Below are 13,268 nucleotides of genomic sequence, written 5' to 3'. Positions count from 1 at the left end.
TCTTAGGCTAACAGCATGGTAGGGCAGGCAAAGTGCCAACCTGGCCTAAGGGACCAGTCCCACAAGCCTCAGAAACGACACTCTTCTGCCTGTCCACAGAGGACAGCCTTATCCGACAGATGGCACTATCAGGGGAAGAATCAAGGAGGAGCAGGATGAGGAAGAGGACGACAAGGAGGACAAAGAGGGAGGAGAAGGAGGCGAGGACAACTGCGTTGAAACTTTTAAAACAGTGGAGCAGGACTGATAAAGAACCGAGGTGTATGCGTCCATGGGTTAGATTGGACACCAGTCATATATATACCAGGAAGGCACCCGAATCTTGCTTTCTCTCAGGACTTTCCAGCAACCACACCAATACCTCTCTCGTGCTTCCCAAATCCAATGAGCCGCCAAACCGATTCCACTAACAACCAGCAAGCTAGCTGGACTTCCTTTGCCAGTGCACTTGGAGCTTTAATGTCAGGTGGCACTGATGTAACGGCCTCCTGAACTGTCTCCCTCCCTCCAGCCTTGCCCTGAACAATACTCTGTTGGAAAGAGCCAGAGAGAGCTCTCTATTGGGCCAGCCTGAAATGCCTTTCAGCTCAGCAGGCAACTCTTCCTAACTTCAGCCCTTTTCTAACAAGGGTTTGAATGATAACCTGGAATGATGTGTCAACCACCATTTCCCAGTGTTTAGGGATTCTTCTTTTTGCTTTCTATTACTGGTGGCTAATTTGATTCCATCATGGCCAGGGAACACACTCTGGGAGATTTCAAGTGTTGTTTTTAAATAATTTTATTTCTTTATTTATGGCTGCGTTGGGTCTTTGTTGCTGCACACGGGCTTTCTCTACTTGTGGCAAGCGGGGGCTACTCTTCGTTGTGGCGCACGGGCTTCCCGTTGCGGCGGCTTCTCTTGTTGCGGAGCTTGGGCTCTAGGCACGCGGGCTTCAGTAGTTGTGGCACGCAGGCTCAGTAGTAGTGGCTCGAGGGCTCTAGAGCGCAGGTTCAGTAGTTGAAGCGCACCGGCTTAGCTGCTCCGTGGCATGTGGGATCTTCCTGACCGGGACTCGAACCTCTGTCCCCTGCACTGGCAGGCGGATTCTTAACCAGCACACCACCAGGGAAGTCCCTCAATTCTTTCTGAATTTACTGATGCTTGTCTGATGGTCGAGGAGATGGTCTAACTTGGTGAATGTTACAGAGATCCACGGGGAAAAACCTGTACTCTGCTGTTGGTGGGCGGACTGTTCTCTTTATGTCATGCAGATCTCGTTAGTTTACTGTGTTATTCAGGTCTCCTATATCCTTGCTGATTTTCTCTCTAGTAATTCTGTCACTTGCTAAGAGGGAGGTGGGTGTGGAAGGCCCCCACTATAAATATAGATCTGGCTCTTTCTCCTTTCAGCTCCACCCGTTTTTCCTTCGTGTACTTTGAGGCTCTGTTGTTTGGTGCATACACATTTAGGAACTTTATGTCTCCCTGGTGTACTGATCCTTTCATCATTCTGTAAGGCCTCTCTTTGGCTCTTGCTCATTTTCTTTACTCTGACATCTACTGCACTGGATACTGAAGCTACAGCCACGCTTAGAAAGTGTCCTGGTTATATCTCACCTTGTCTTCACTCCTAGCAGTTGTGTTGCTGTTCACCCCTCCACCCACAAGTTCTCCCCTCCAACATATCTAATTCACCATGGGAAAAGATTTGGAAGTTTTTCAGCACCTGCAGAAATAAGATCGTATCAATTCTCTCTCCCATGCGTGGATTCACTAAGGGTATTTTATTTTTAACGCATTCCACTGAAACAGTGAACCAGCAGATAATCATACTAGTGGCTTGTGGGGAGGGAGGATTATGGTAATTACACTGCTACAAACCAGCTTCCTTTGGGTTGTAATACTTAAAGTCCTCTAGGTTTGTGTGCTGTGCCTTTTGTACATTAACTATTCCATGTTGTCTCAGGGCACACTTATGAGCAAAGATCCGCCCACTGCTGATCACTCCACGATGGAGTGATTACGACCAGGCCTCAGATGAACTCCTCTGCGGAGCCCTCGCTTTCCCTGTGTGGCCCGCTGTCAGGGCAATCCTGCTACTCACAACCTTGGGACTTTCCGTGTGTGGCACTGGAAGTGAAAGGAAACACAGATAGGGCATTTGACCCACAAATGCCACTTGCTCAGTCCCCAAACCTCGGAGGGGGCCTGGCGTGCTCTCTTTCTCCCACACTCCACATCCAACTGGTCAGGAGATTCTCTCGGCCCCCCTCTCAAAGTATGTCCAGAAGCCAGCCACTTCTCACCACCTTCATTACCACCACCCTGGCCAAGATACCAACAGCTACCTCCTGGACTGTACTGCTGTCCAGCTGGCCCCTCTGCTTTCATCCTGGCTCCCTTACCTGTCTCTTTTCAACCCAGCAGGCAGCAGAGAGCAAGTCAAATCATTTCACTCCTCTTCTCAACACCACATAACAGTGGTTTTGAAGCCCACCAACATGTTCAAAAGCCAGGAGTTCATAATGACACTCATCAACAATAACAACAACAAAGAGGAACCTTATTGGTGACCTTTGGAGAATGCCAGGCAACCAACTCGTTTTCAGGAAAATCCAGCAATGAAAGGGAAAAATTCACATTTTAAAGGGAGCAGTAAGGGCATGTGGTCTACGTACGGTGTATAGGAAGAGTCAGAGTCATTTGCAAGAACCCACTTTCCTTCCGAAATAACGTTGCCGAGGGGAAAGCGTAAAAGGGAGCTATATAACAGCTACCGCAGTGCCCCGGCTGACCAACTACGTCGGGTGCCTGAACAGGGCTAGAGACCTCCCTCATCAAGGTGATTCAGACACAAGCAATCTCAGACATCGACTTGTCAAGTATTTGATAGAATAATCCAGTGAAGCTCTGTCACTTACTGCGTATGTGATTTTAGGCGAGTAGTTTACCTCTCTGAGCCTCAATTCCATCATCCGGTAGTGCTGTTTGCCAGGTGTTTCCATTGGTCCCTGTTCCGGCGACCTGGAACAGCTGGTACTTCTTGACCTCCTTTGTTTGGGCAGGGCTGTGTATGTGACTGGTTCTGGCTAATGGGCTGTGTGTGACATGTGCTATTTCTGGGCCAGAACATACGCTTGTTGGATTGAGACCTTGCAGGGTCCTCTTCCCCTCAGGCACAGAGACTGACAACTTTCTAGATGATGGCTGCTCTGTCAGTTTGGGTCTCCAAGTCATTCCAGTAAGAATGGCTCAGACCCCCAAAGTCCACCATCCTGTGAGGGGCATGCACCTGCCATGGACATGTAGTCGAAGTGAGGAATGAGCCCCTGAGATACGGGGACTGTCTATTACCACAGCATAATCTAGCCTATCTTGATTCTTGAATCTTATCTGTAAATTAAAATAACATCCTCTCAGGATTTTTCTGAGGATTAAATGAGAAAACTGGTATGACAAGGTTGCCACAGTGCTTGACATAAAACAGGAACTCAAAAATGGCAGCTATAATGATTAAATAATAATAACAAACTAGTTTTGAAAAAGAGTGGATAATTGGTATAAAATGAGAGCTATTTCATCCACTCATCCTTATGGGTAAGTTGTATCATCTCTTCAAGAGTGGGGCATTTTATTTTATTTTTAAGACTTCCTAATGACTAGCACATATGCACTTATTGCTTGCCGTCATGATATCAGAAACATAAATTGAGGTTATATGTAAAGAGTGAAAAACTGGAAAGATTAAGCAAAAGAGAGAATGACTAATGACATAAGATAACATGAGTTAGCAATAAGTGGTTTCTTAATGAGAAGAACAGATTATAATTATTAGTAAGCATACATTCTTCTTAGTAAACAAAGGTACAAGGTATTAATGCGGCAGAAGAGATTTACTTTGAACAGGCTTTCCCAACAGGTTTCCTGAGGAACACTAGTACTTTCCACAGTGGTCTGTGGAAAAATGTTCCTTTCCCATATAGCTTGAGGAAACTACCTGCTACAGACTGAATGTTTATGTACCAACCTAGTCTCCAAGGTGACAGTATTTGCAGGTAGAGTCTTTGGTAGGTGATTAGGTCACGAGGGAGATGCCGTCATGAATGGGATTAGTGCCTTTACAAAAGAGGACCCAGAGAGCTCCCTTGCCCTTTCTGCCATGTGAGGATACAGCGTGAAGACAGCCCTTTATGAACCAGGAAGGAGGCTCTCACCAGACACTGAACCTACTGGTGCCTTGATTTTGGACTTCACAGACTCCAGAACCGTGAAAAATAAATTCTTGTAATTTGTAAGCCACCCGGTCCACGGTGTTCTACTACAGCAGCCTGAACAAGCTAAGACACTATCCTATTCTTTGAGATTCAAGTGGCATATTATCTTTAAAATATGACAATATAGAAATCCTTTGTACCTTCATTATTGTATGTCCCATATTTCTTCAATGGATAAAAACATTTTTGTTGCTGCTGTCTCTCAGACATAGTGTCTTGTAGAGCAAACCTGAAAGTGCTGAAATGAGAGGAAAGAAATGGCTTTTATATAATACAAAATATATGTATCACCCCTTTAACCATCTCTCAAACCATATTTAAATCCCTCACAAATGTAAACACCATCTTTTACTTGCTGCATTTTACTCATTAAGTACCATCTACGTGATTTTTATGAAATGTATCATCTATAATTTTACTTAATATGGTTTTCTTAAATAAATTCACTGTTTTTTCCCACATGAAGGAAAGGGGAGAGCTTTCAAGGAATTTAACAAGGAATGGTTAGAAAATCAAGAGGAAAATCAGAAGCCAATAGTGTCTGGCTGGACTAATTTAAGCCATTTAGAGGGTCCAAGCAGAAAAAGATTATGGCATCCCACCCCCCACACACTTTGAAAAGCTACTGATCGGCAAAGCAAATACAGAAAACAAATTCTGAACCTTAAGGTGCTGGCTACTTCCACACTTTTACTGAAAAAATATCAAATTAAACAAAGTCTCTCTCCTTGCCTCTCTCTACAGAACAAATTAAGAGACAGAAATTCACATCAGATTTGAAATCATCGATACGAACTGGCATCTAGGATTTCTCTGGTGTTCCTAATAACAAACGTGGTCTGAGGAGCACAGAGGATGCCATCACATGGCAGGCAGTGAATACGAATATGGAAGAGAGATAAGCAAGAGTAGGGCTTTAATGTGGGGGTTGGGAACGAAGGGGGAAGGGAGGGGTCCACCCAGTTTCCCGAGCCTAGCTGCCGAGAGCAGCCCACGAACGCCTGCCGCCCGCTGTCCCGCCAATTCTGAGTAAACCTCTAGTACCGGCGGGCGCCCCTCCTACCCGACTACCGCCTACCGTCTACCGCCTACCGTGGCAGAATATGAAAGCCGGTGGAAAGGTTGGCATCAGAGCCAGAGCCTCATCAAAGTTCCCCCTCAGCCAGGACAAGTACCTTAATTCTAAACGTCTTCTTCACCTCTCGGTCTGACTCCTCAGAAGGCTAAGCCGAGCTACCCACCGTTCCGCAGGCTCTTCACACGCTTAAAGGGCGCCCCCCTCGGTCGCGACCTTACGGCGTCACGTGACTGCGGGACCTACGTAACGTAACGTAACGTAACATAACGTAACGTACCGTAATGCACCGCTGTGGGGCCCTACCTGACTTCCAGGGGCTTGGCTGGCGGAGGCCACGGAGTAGAAGGATGCAGGTGACCTCAGGGTTCAGGAGCTCTCAGTCGTGAACTGGGACCGAGAGAAGTGAGCCTCAGGAGACCACAGCATGTCCCATGACCGTAGAATATACACAACCAACAGCCGAAGGGTAGGTGCGGTGTTCACGTGACGGCAGGCGCTTTGCCTGCCATGTGATGGTAGCGGCCACATCCGTGTTGACTCAGGGATCTGAAGATTCTGGTAGCCAGCAGTCTTCACGAGATAGAGATGGCTGAGCCTGATGTGTGACCAAGGGGGATATGTGACCGACCATAGCATCCATACGACTCTCAGAAGCAGGTCACCTTTGTGACTTGGAGGGCTGAGACTTCCACATGCCACTAGCTAGTGAGGGCCACGTGACAGGATGAATCCACATGATGGGCAGGGTTTAGGAGTCTGCCATGCTCTAGCAACTTGAAAAGCTGGATCTACCACATGATCATAGTGGCAATAGGTCCAGAGAGACTACACAAGCTCAGGGTTTAAGGGCTCATGGTGCTGACATGGCCAGTAGGTCTGGGCCTGCCACATAACTGTCAGGGCCTGCCACTTGATGGCCGCATCCGCGTGACCATAGCCTTAGGAGCCCACGGTGCTCAAAAGCTGGGTCAGCCTCCTGAGTGTAGGATACTGACAGTAGGGTTCTCCCGGCTGCATGTTTCAGGAGGCCGTTCTCTTCGCGAGACCTGGAGATCTGAGATTGCCCACATTCCTGGGCTTCCCGTTGATGGTGGTGCCTCTGGATGATCTTCCTCAGAACACAAGCTGGCTTCACCTGCCCCAACCCCCTTTTAATGTGCTAATGTGCTTCTTTCGTGTGCTGATTCTGTTTCCTTATAACACGTGAAATTTAACACATAAATTAACACATAGCAATGGACTAGGTCCTCCCTAAATCCATAACCATTGCCATAATTTGGGGACCACTTCAAAAACCTAAGCGGTGGGTACAGGTAAGCTTTGTTGTCGTAATTTCATGCAAGTCTAAGAGAAATTAAAGCAAAGTCAATAAGTGAATTTTAGCTGTTAATTTGAAAAACAAATGTATATAATGATTACTATGTGTCAGGCGCTTTAAAACGTCAACTCCTTTAATACTGGCAATTCTATAAATGAGGTACTATGATTATTATTCCAGTTTTCAAAGATGAGAAAGTGGAAGCAGAGATGTGTTAAGTCACTTGCCTAAGAGGTAACCGAACCTACAGGTGCCAAACCAGGGTTTACTCCCAGGCACCCTGGCTCCAGACTTTGTGTTTTGATCACCCACAAGAGTCTCCAAAGAAAATTAAGAATAATTCAGCCTTCCTTATTCAGACTAACTGGAAAGCCATCCGCAGTTACTGAAAAGTTGAGATCATAGAGGACCTCTTTAAAGTGCCATTTAAATAATTTCCAGTAATTAGAACTAATCCAAGCTGAAGCCAGGTAAGGCCCTCGGATTCATTTTAAGGTATAAATATAAACATCCTTAATAAGTGAAGTATTTCTATATATAAAAGTTGGTATAAAATGCTAGACGTTAGTTGAAAACGTTTTCTTCTTTTATTTTTAAACATTCTAAAGAGAAATATTGCAGACTTTATGGCTCTTTTTCTCTAAAGAGAAATATTGCAGACTTTATGGCTCTTTACGGAATTCCAAAAGTTAAAAGTGAGCAGAATCTGAATTTGATATTACTGCATTTATATTTTGTTTGCATCTTCCTAGAAAGGACAGAGAAAGGGAAAGGAGAATATACAATATAGTTTTGGTGTTTTTTTCTTATTGCAGTTTTACAAACACCTCTTTTGCTGATTTGTATGGAAAACTGAAGATCTGTCTGTATATCCAAAAGAGATTTGATGTGATCTTGCCTGTTTGCTGGCTTAGGCAAACTTAATGCTATACAAGCAGTGGGATTATTTTGCTGGCACCCTGCAACGTGGCATGGCTACATAAATAACCTGAAGAAAATACAGCAGACCAAAGTTTGCACCATGGTTAAATTTGAATATACTAGTAAGGATAACAGACTGTGTTTGTAGTTCTAAGCCTGTTGAAGGAAGCAGTGATTTTTTGGAGTGACTCTGTTTGGGCACATTGGTGTTACTTAGATAATTTTGGAAAATTATTTATGGGACACATGTAAATGCAGGGTATGAAAACGGAGCCACGTGTTTACAGTAGAGCCTATTATGAAACCTCAAGATGGATTTAGGAAGCATCTGTATACAATCACTGGATGGAATCTGACATCAAGACCTGATGTCTGTTCCAACTGTAGCTTATGTAATGGACAAATCCACTAACGGTGATTGAAGTCAACTTCTTTCACCAAAAGGCAAACCCTGGAGTTCTAATTATAACTTTACTTGGGAAGGGTCAGATATTCTCCTGTCAGAACTAAAGGTCATATCATTTATTCTTTCCCTGCGATGATTACCAGGAATTATTTTAGGATTTAAAAATATATTTAGTTACACCAGTGGGTGCCCGTCAGCTCTTTGTAACATACATTGGGGAAGGGACGCTAAGGCTATGGGTAAACACCTGTATGAACACAACTTATATGAGCTAGGTAGTTTAGGTACTGCATGTATCAGGTGCTGTGTTTGTTTAGGTGAGGCAGGCTGATAAGCTATTCTTCTTGAATGTTGTTTGGCAAGGTTTACTGGGAACAACTTCTACTTCTTTTATATTTCTGTTTTGGGGTGCACGTTTAGGAGGTCAGTGCTAGTGGCTTTGTTTAACACAGAGAAATGGGAAAGGAGAATAACAGACATTTGTGATGCTGCTAAATTAAACACAAATACTCAAATGCTTTTGGTTCAAACACAAATATGTACAACTCAAGTAGAGAGCCTATGTGAATTTACTTTCAGAAAGTAAAATTGACTTCATCTGGTAACATTATCCAAGAGAACTTATGAGATATTGCTGTGCCTTTATAGAATTGGTAATCGAAACATGTTTTTCTTTGTTCCTTTAAGAAGCTTGTTAATTAACTAGAAGTGACTTTACTGTCAGTGTCAAGCAATGGGAAAGAAGAGAAACAATTGTAGATAGTGCTCCCTGTCAGAGTACTCAGTGTGCTCCCTTCCCCCAGCACAGTGTAAATTTTAACAGCTCTAGGTGATGAGCCCATTCTTGGGGACTACCACAGCCTCTAAACAGAAAATTACATCCACCGTGAAAACTTCTTTTGAGGCCAAAGGATGGAAAGGGGCGAGAAGGCAGGGATTCCTTACAGGGTTTTTGCTCATAAACTATGTCATTTGTGATGGTATGATTCTCTGGTACAGTTTGAAAATCGCATCCGCGTGAAAACCACTTAACAATTAAATAAGTGTGTTTCAAGGCTTTAAAAATTATCAGACAGGGAGAATTGAAGTGGTCCTAGCTTGGCTCTTGTTATCTACTCATTGTAACTATTTTTTTGCCACACCCCCCCAAATAATTCTAACTATAGACTTTGAAAGCATTGTGAGATGGGTTTTTACGTAAACAGCCACATTGTTTTCTTGTTACGATATCACACCACCATCTACTGCTGGTGGATATGTTCCCATATGATGTAAATGAGTGACCTTTGCCAGTTTTCTTTAGAATAAAAGCAGACTTTGAGGACTAAGTTCTATCAATGAACTTTGCATTTCCGTAACATCACCAGATGATTTTTTATTATCTACTTCATGTAGCCTCTTTGGGTCCAATGATAATCTAAAATGTACATGATGCTCTACCTTTTTTTTCCCACAAAATCTGGGAAAACATAGCATATCCTGTGCTCTCTAAAATCTGACAGGCACTTGCAATAGTTGACTATTACTGGATTCTGAAATTCTAATTTAGTCTAGTGTATCTGTTTTTATATGGGACACTTTGATGCAATTCAAAGTCTCCCAAATAGGGAGGGGTATCAAGATGGTGGAGTAGCAGTATGTGGAGCTCACCTCTCCCTACAAACACAATAAAAATACCCCTACACGTGAGGCAATTCTCACAGAAAGCCAACTGGAAACTGGCAGAAGATCTCCTACACAACCAAAGCTGCAAGGAATATCTCTACGTATCCAGGAAGGACAGAAAAAGATTTTAAAGGCATGAGGATGGTCCTGGCACCCCTGGGAGAGATCTGTAAAGGAGGAGAGATACACATAGGCAGACACTTGCCCCGGGGATCCCCCTTGCCTGCTGGAAAAGCCGCTGGGATAGTTGGAGGGGCTGCAAAAGCCTAAATTCTACTCACAAGGAGTGCATACGTGCTGGCTTGCTAACAATCAGGGCAGAGAGAGACTGGCACTGGCGGCTGTTGCCTTGCTGCACTTCCCAACCCAAAGCACACACAAGGTGGTGGGGCCTCAGATGCACACAGCAGGTGAGCATTGAATCTTAGGTATACAGGTCCAGGGAGAGGATTTGATCTAGATGTGTCGAGATAGCCCAGAGGTCTTGGGTATGGTCTGGGCCAAACCAAGGAGCCCATGGTGAGCCCGCACATAGTGGGGGCATGTCCTGCCACAGTGCCCATTGTCAGTGTGCACACAGTGGGGGCAGGTCTGGCCGTGGTGGGCTTTGCCAGCACATGCACCAGATGGCACCATGGAAAGGCACAGCAGCTGGGCACTGCATCTCGGTTGGACGGGCTCTTGGCAGGAGTATGCAGCCGTTCATTTCACGGTGGGAGCACACTTGCTCCGCTCACACTACACCATAGCTTGGAGCCAGATCTGGAGCTGACAGGTCCTGGGAGAGGTCTGCCACAGAGGAAGCCCAGGTTCCAGGCAGCGGCACAACCACCTCAATTCCTGCAGCCACAGGGCCCCGGCCGCCAGCACCAGCCTACTCCACACCACAGCCCAGCACTAGGTCTGGGATGAAAACACAACAGAGCAAGGGATGCAACCTTCGGCTGCTTCTGGGCAGGACCATCGATGCCTGCACGGGAGGCACATAGGTTTGTGGTGACCACACGGACCTCATTAGCTTCAGTGGTCACCTCCTTTGCATCTGGGCATGTGCTCAGGGGCAATGGAACCTGACTGAACCTGACCCTCAGGGCTTCTACTCCAACAGCTGGGAAGCAGACCCCAGCCCCAACAGGGCTGTGACAGCCATCAAGCAAAGAGGAGGCCCCAGCCAACGACCAGTGCAGGCTCTGGTCAACACAACTTCAAACACACCCTCTATCAGTGGAACAAGGGCCAGCGCACTTTAAAGAAATACATGGCAAGCACCCACACCAAAACCAGCCCTTGCACGAAAAATATTGGACTCATACCATCTACACAGGGATCCTCCCACCTAAAAACACCCCTTCAAGAACAGAGTAGATTCATGCTTCTCCTAAATTCAGAGAGAAAGAAAGTTAAGTGGAATGAAAAACAGAGGAACTCTTACCAACGAAAAGAACAAGAGAAATCCCCTGAAGGAACAAATAATGAAAGAGACCTCACCAGTCTACTACTCCCCAGATTCAGAAAGGAGGTAAGAGAAAGGCTAAAGAAATTAAGAAAGATTATTGATAGAAATGCAGATCTCTGCAACAAGGAACTAGAAACTCTAAAGAGAAATCAATCAAAACTAGACACCTCAATTGCCAAGACAAAAAACAAACTAAAAGCAATAAATAGCAGACTAACCAAAGCAGAAAAATAAATAAGTGATCTGGAATATAGAATAACGGAAATCACCAAATCAGAACCGCAGACAGAAAGACAAATTTTTAAAAATGAAGAAAACATATGAGACATTATATAAGAAATATATGAAAGATTATATTATCCTTTATATAGGATAATATAAAGCATGCGTAATATGCATAATCATAGGCATAATGTGCGCAGTCATATGCATAATAGGGGTACCAGAAGAAGAGGAGAGAGCGAAGGGGATAGAAAATGTATTTGAAGACATTATGGCTGAAAACTTCCCAAACCTAAAGAAGAAAAGCGATATCCAGGTACAGGAAGCACAGAGGGTCCCACACAAGAAGAACCCAAACAGAGTGACACCAAGACGTAGCATAATTAAAATGGCCAAAGGGAAAGATATAGAGAACTGCAAAGTCAACTGGGAAACAAGGTTTAAAATGGCAGTAAGTACATACTTATCAATAATTACTTTAAATATCAGTGGACTAAATGCTCCCATCAAAAGACAGAGTGGCTGAATGGAGAAAAGAGAAAAAAAAACCAAGAACCTACAATATGCTGCCTATAAGAGACTCACTTCAGGGCACAAGACACAGACAGATTGAAAGTGAGCAGATGGAAAGCTCTTTCATGCAAATGGAAACAACAAGAAAGCGGGCTTAGCAGTACAGATATCAGACAAAATAGACTTAAAACAAAGTCCATAAAGACAAAGAAGGACATTATATAATGATAAAGGGATCAATAAAGAAGAGGATATTACACTAGTTGGCATATATACAGCCAATATAGGAGCACCTAAATATGTAAAACAAATAGTTACAAACGTAAAGGGAGAAATTAACAGGAATACTATGATACTAGGAGACTTTAACACCTCACTGACATCAATGGACACATCTTCCAGACAGAAAATCAACACAGCAACAGAGGCCCTAAATGACACAGTAGACCACTTGGAGTTAATTTATATTTACAGGACACTACATCAGCCCATAAACAGAATATACATTCTTTTCAAGCGTTCAAGGAACGATCTCTAGGAGAGGCCACATACTACGTCAAAAAACAAACCTCAACACAATTAAGAGGATAGAAATGACTTCACGCATCTTTTATAACCACAGTGTTATGAAGCTAGAAATCAACCACAGAAAGAAAAATGGGAAAACAACGAATACATGGAGACTGCACAACATGCTACCAAAAAACCAGTGGGTCAATGATGAAATCAAAGAAGAAATCAGGAAATACCTCAAAACAAATGACAATGAAAACACAACCGTCCAAAATCTATGTGATGCAGCAAAAGCAGTTCTCATAGGGAAGTACATAGCGATTCAGGCCTTCCTCAAGGAACAAGAAAAATCTCAAATAAACAGAAAGAGAAAAAGAATTAGAAAAGGAAGAATCAAAAAAATCCCAAAGTCACTTCTTTGGGAAAGATCAGAGGGAAAGAAATAAAATAGAGATAAAAATAGAAAAGATCAATAAAACCAAGGGCTAGATTTTTGAAAAGACAAAGAATATCGACAAACTTCTAGCCAGGCTCACCAAGAAAATAAGAGAAAGGGCCCAAATAAACAAGCTAAGAAATTAAACAGAAGCAACAACCAATACCACAAAAAACAAAAAAAAAAAGCCACAAAAACCAAAACACATAGGAGAATACTATGAACAGTGATATGCCAACAAATTAGACAACCAAGAAGAAATGGACAAGTGTCTAGAAATATACAGCCTGCCAAATTTGAGTCAAGAAGAAACATAATTTGAACAGACCAATCACTAGAAGTGAAATAGATTCTGTTATTAAAACAAAACAAAAAAACCTCACTGCAAACAAAAGTCCAGTACCAGACAGCTTCACCAGTAAATTCTAACAAACATACATAGAAATTATACCTATACTGCTCAAACTCTTCCAAAAGATTGAA

Source organism: Phocoena phocoena, chromosome X (genome assembly GCF_963924675.1).
Source record: "Phocoena phocoena chromosome X, mPhoPho1.1, whole genome shotgun sequence".
Taxonomy (NCBI): Eukaryota; Metazoa; Chordata; class Mammalia; order Artiodactyla; family Phocoenidae; genus Phocoena; species Phocoena phocoena.
The sequence above is the reverse complement of the archived record's forward strand: the minus strand, read 5'-3'. Positions refer to the sequence as shown.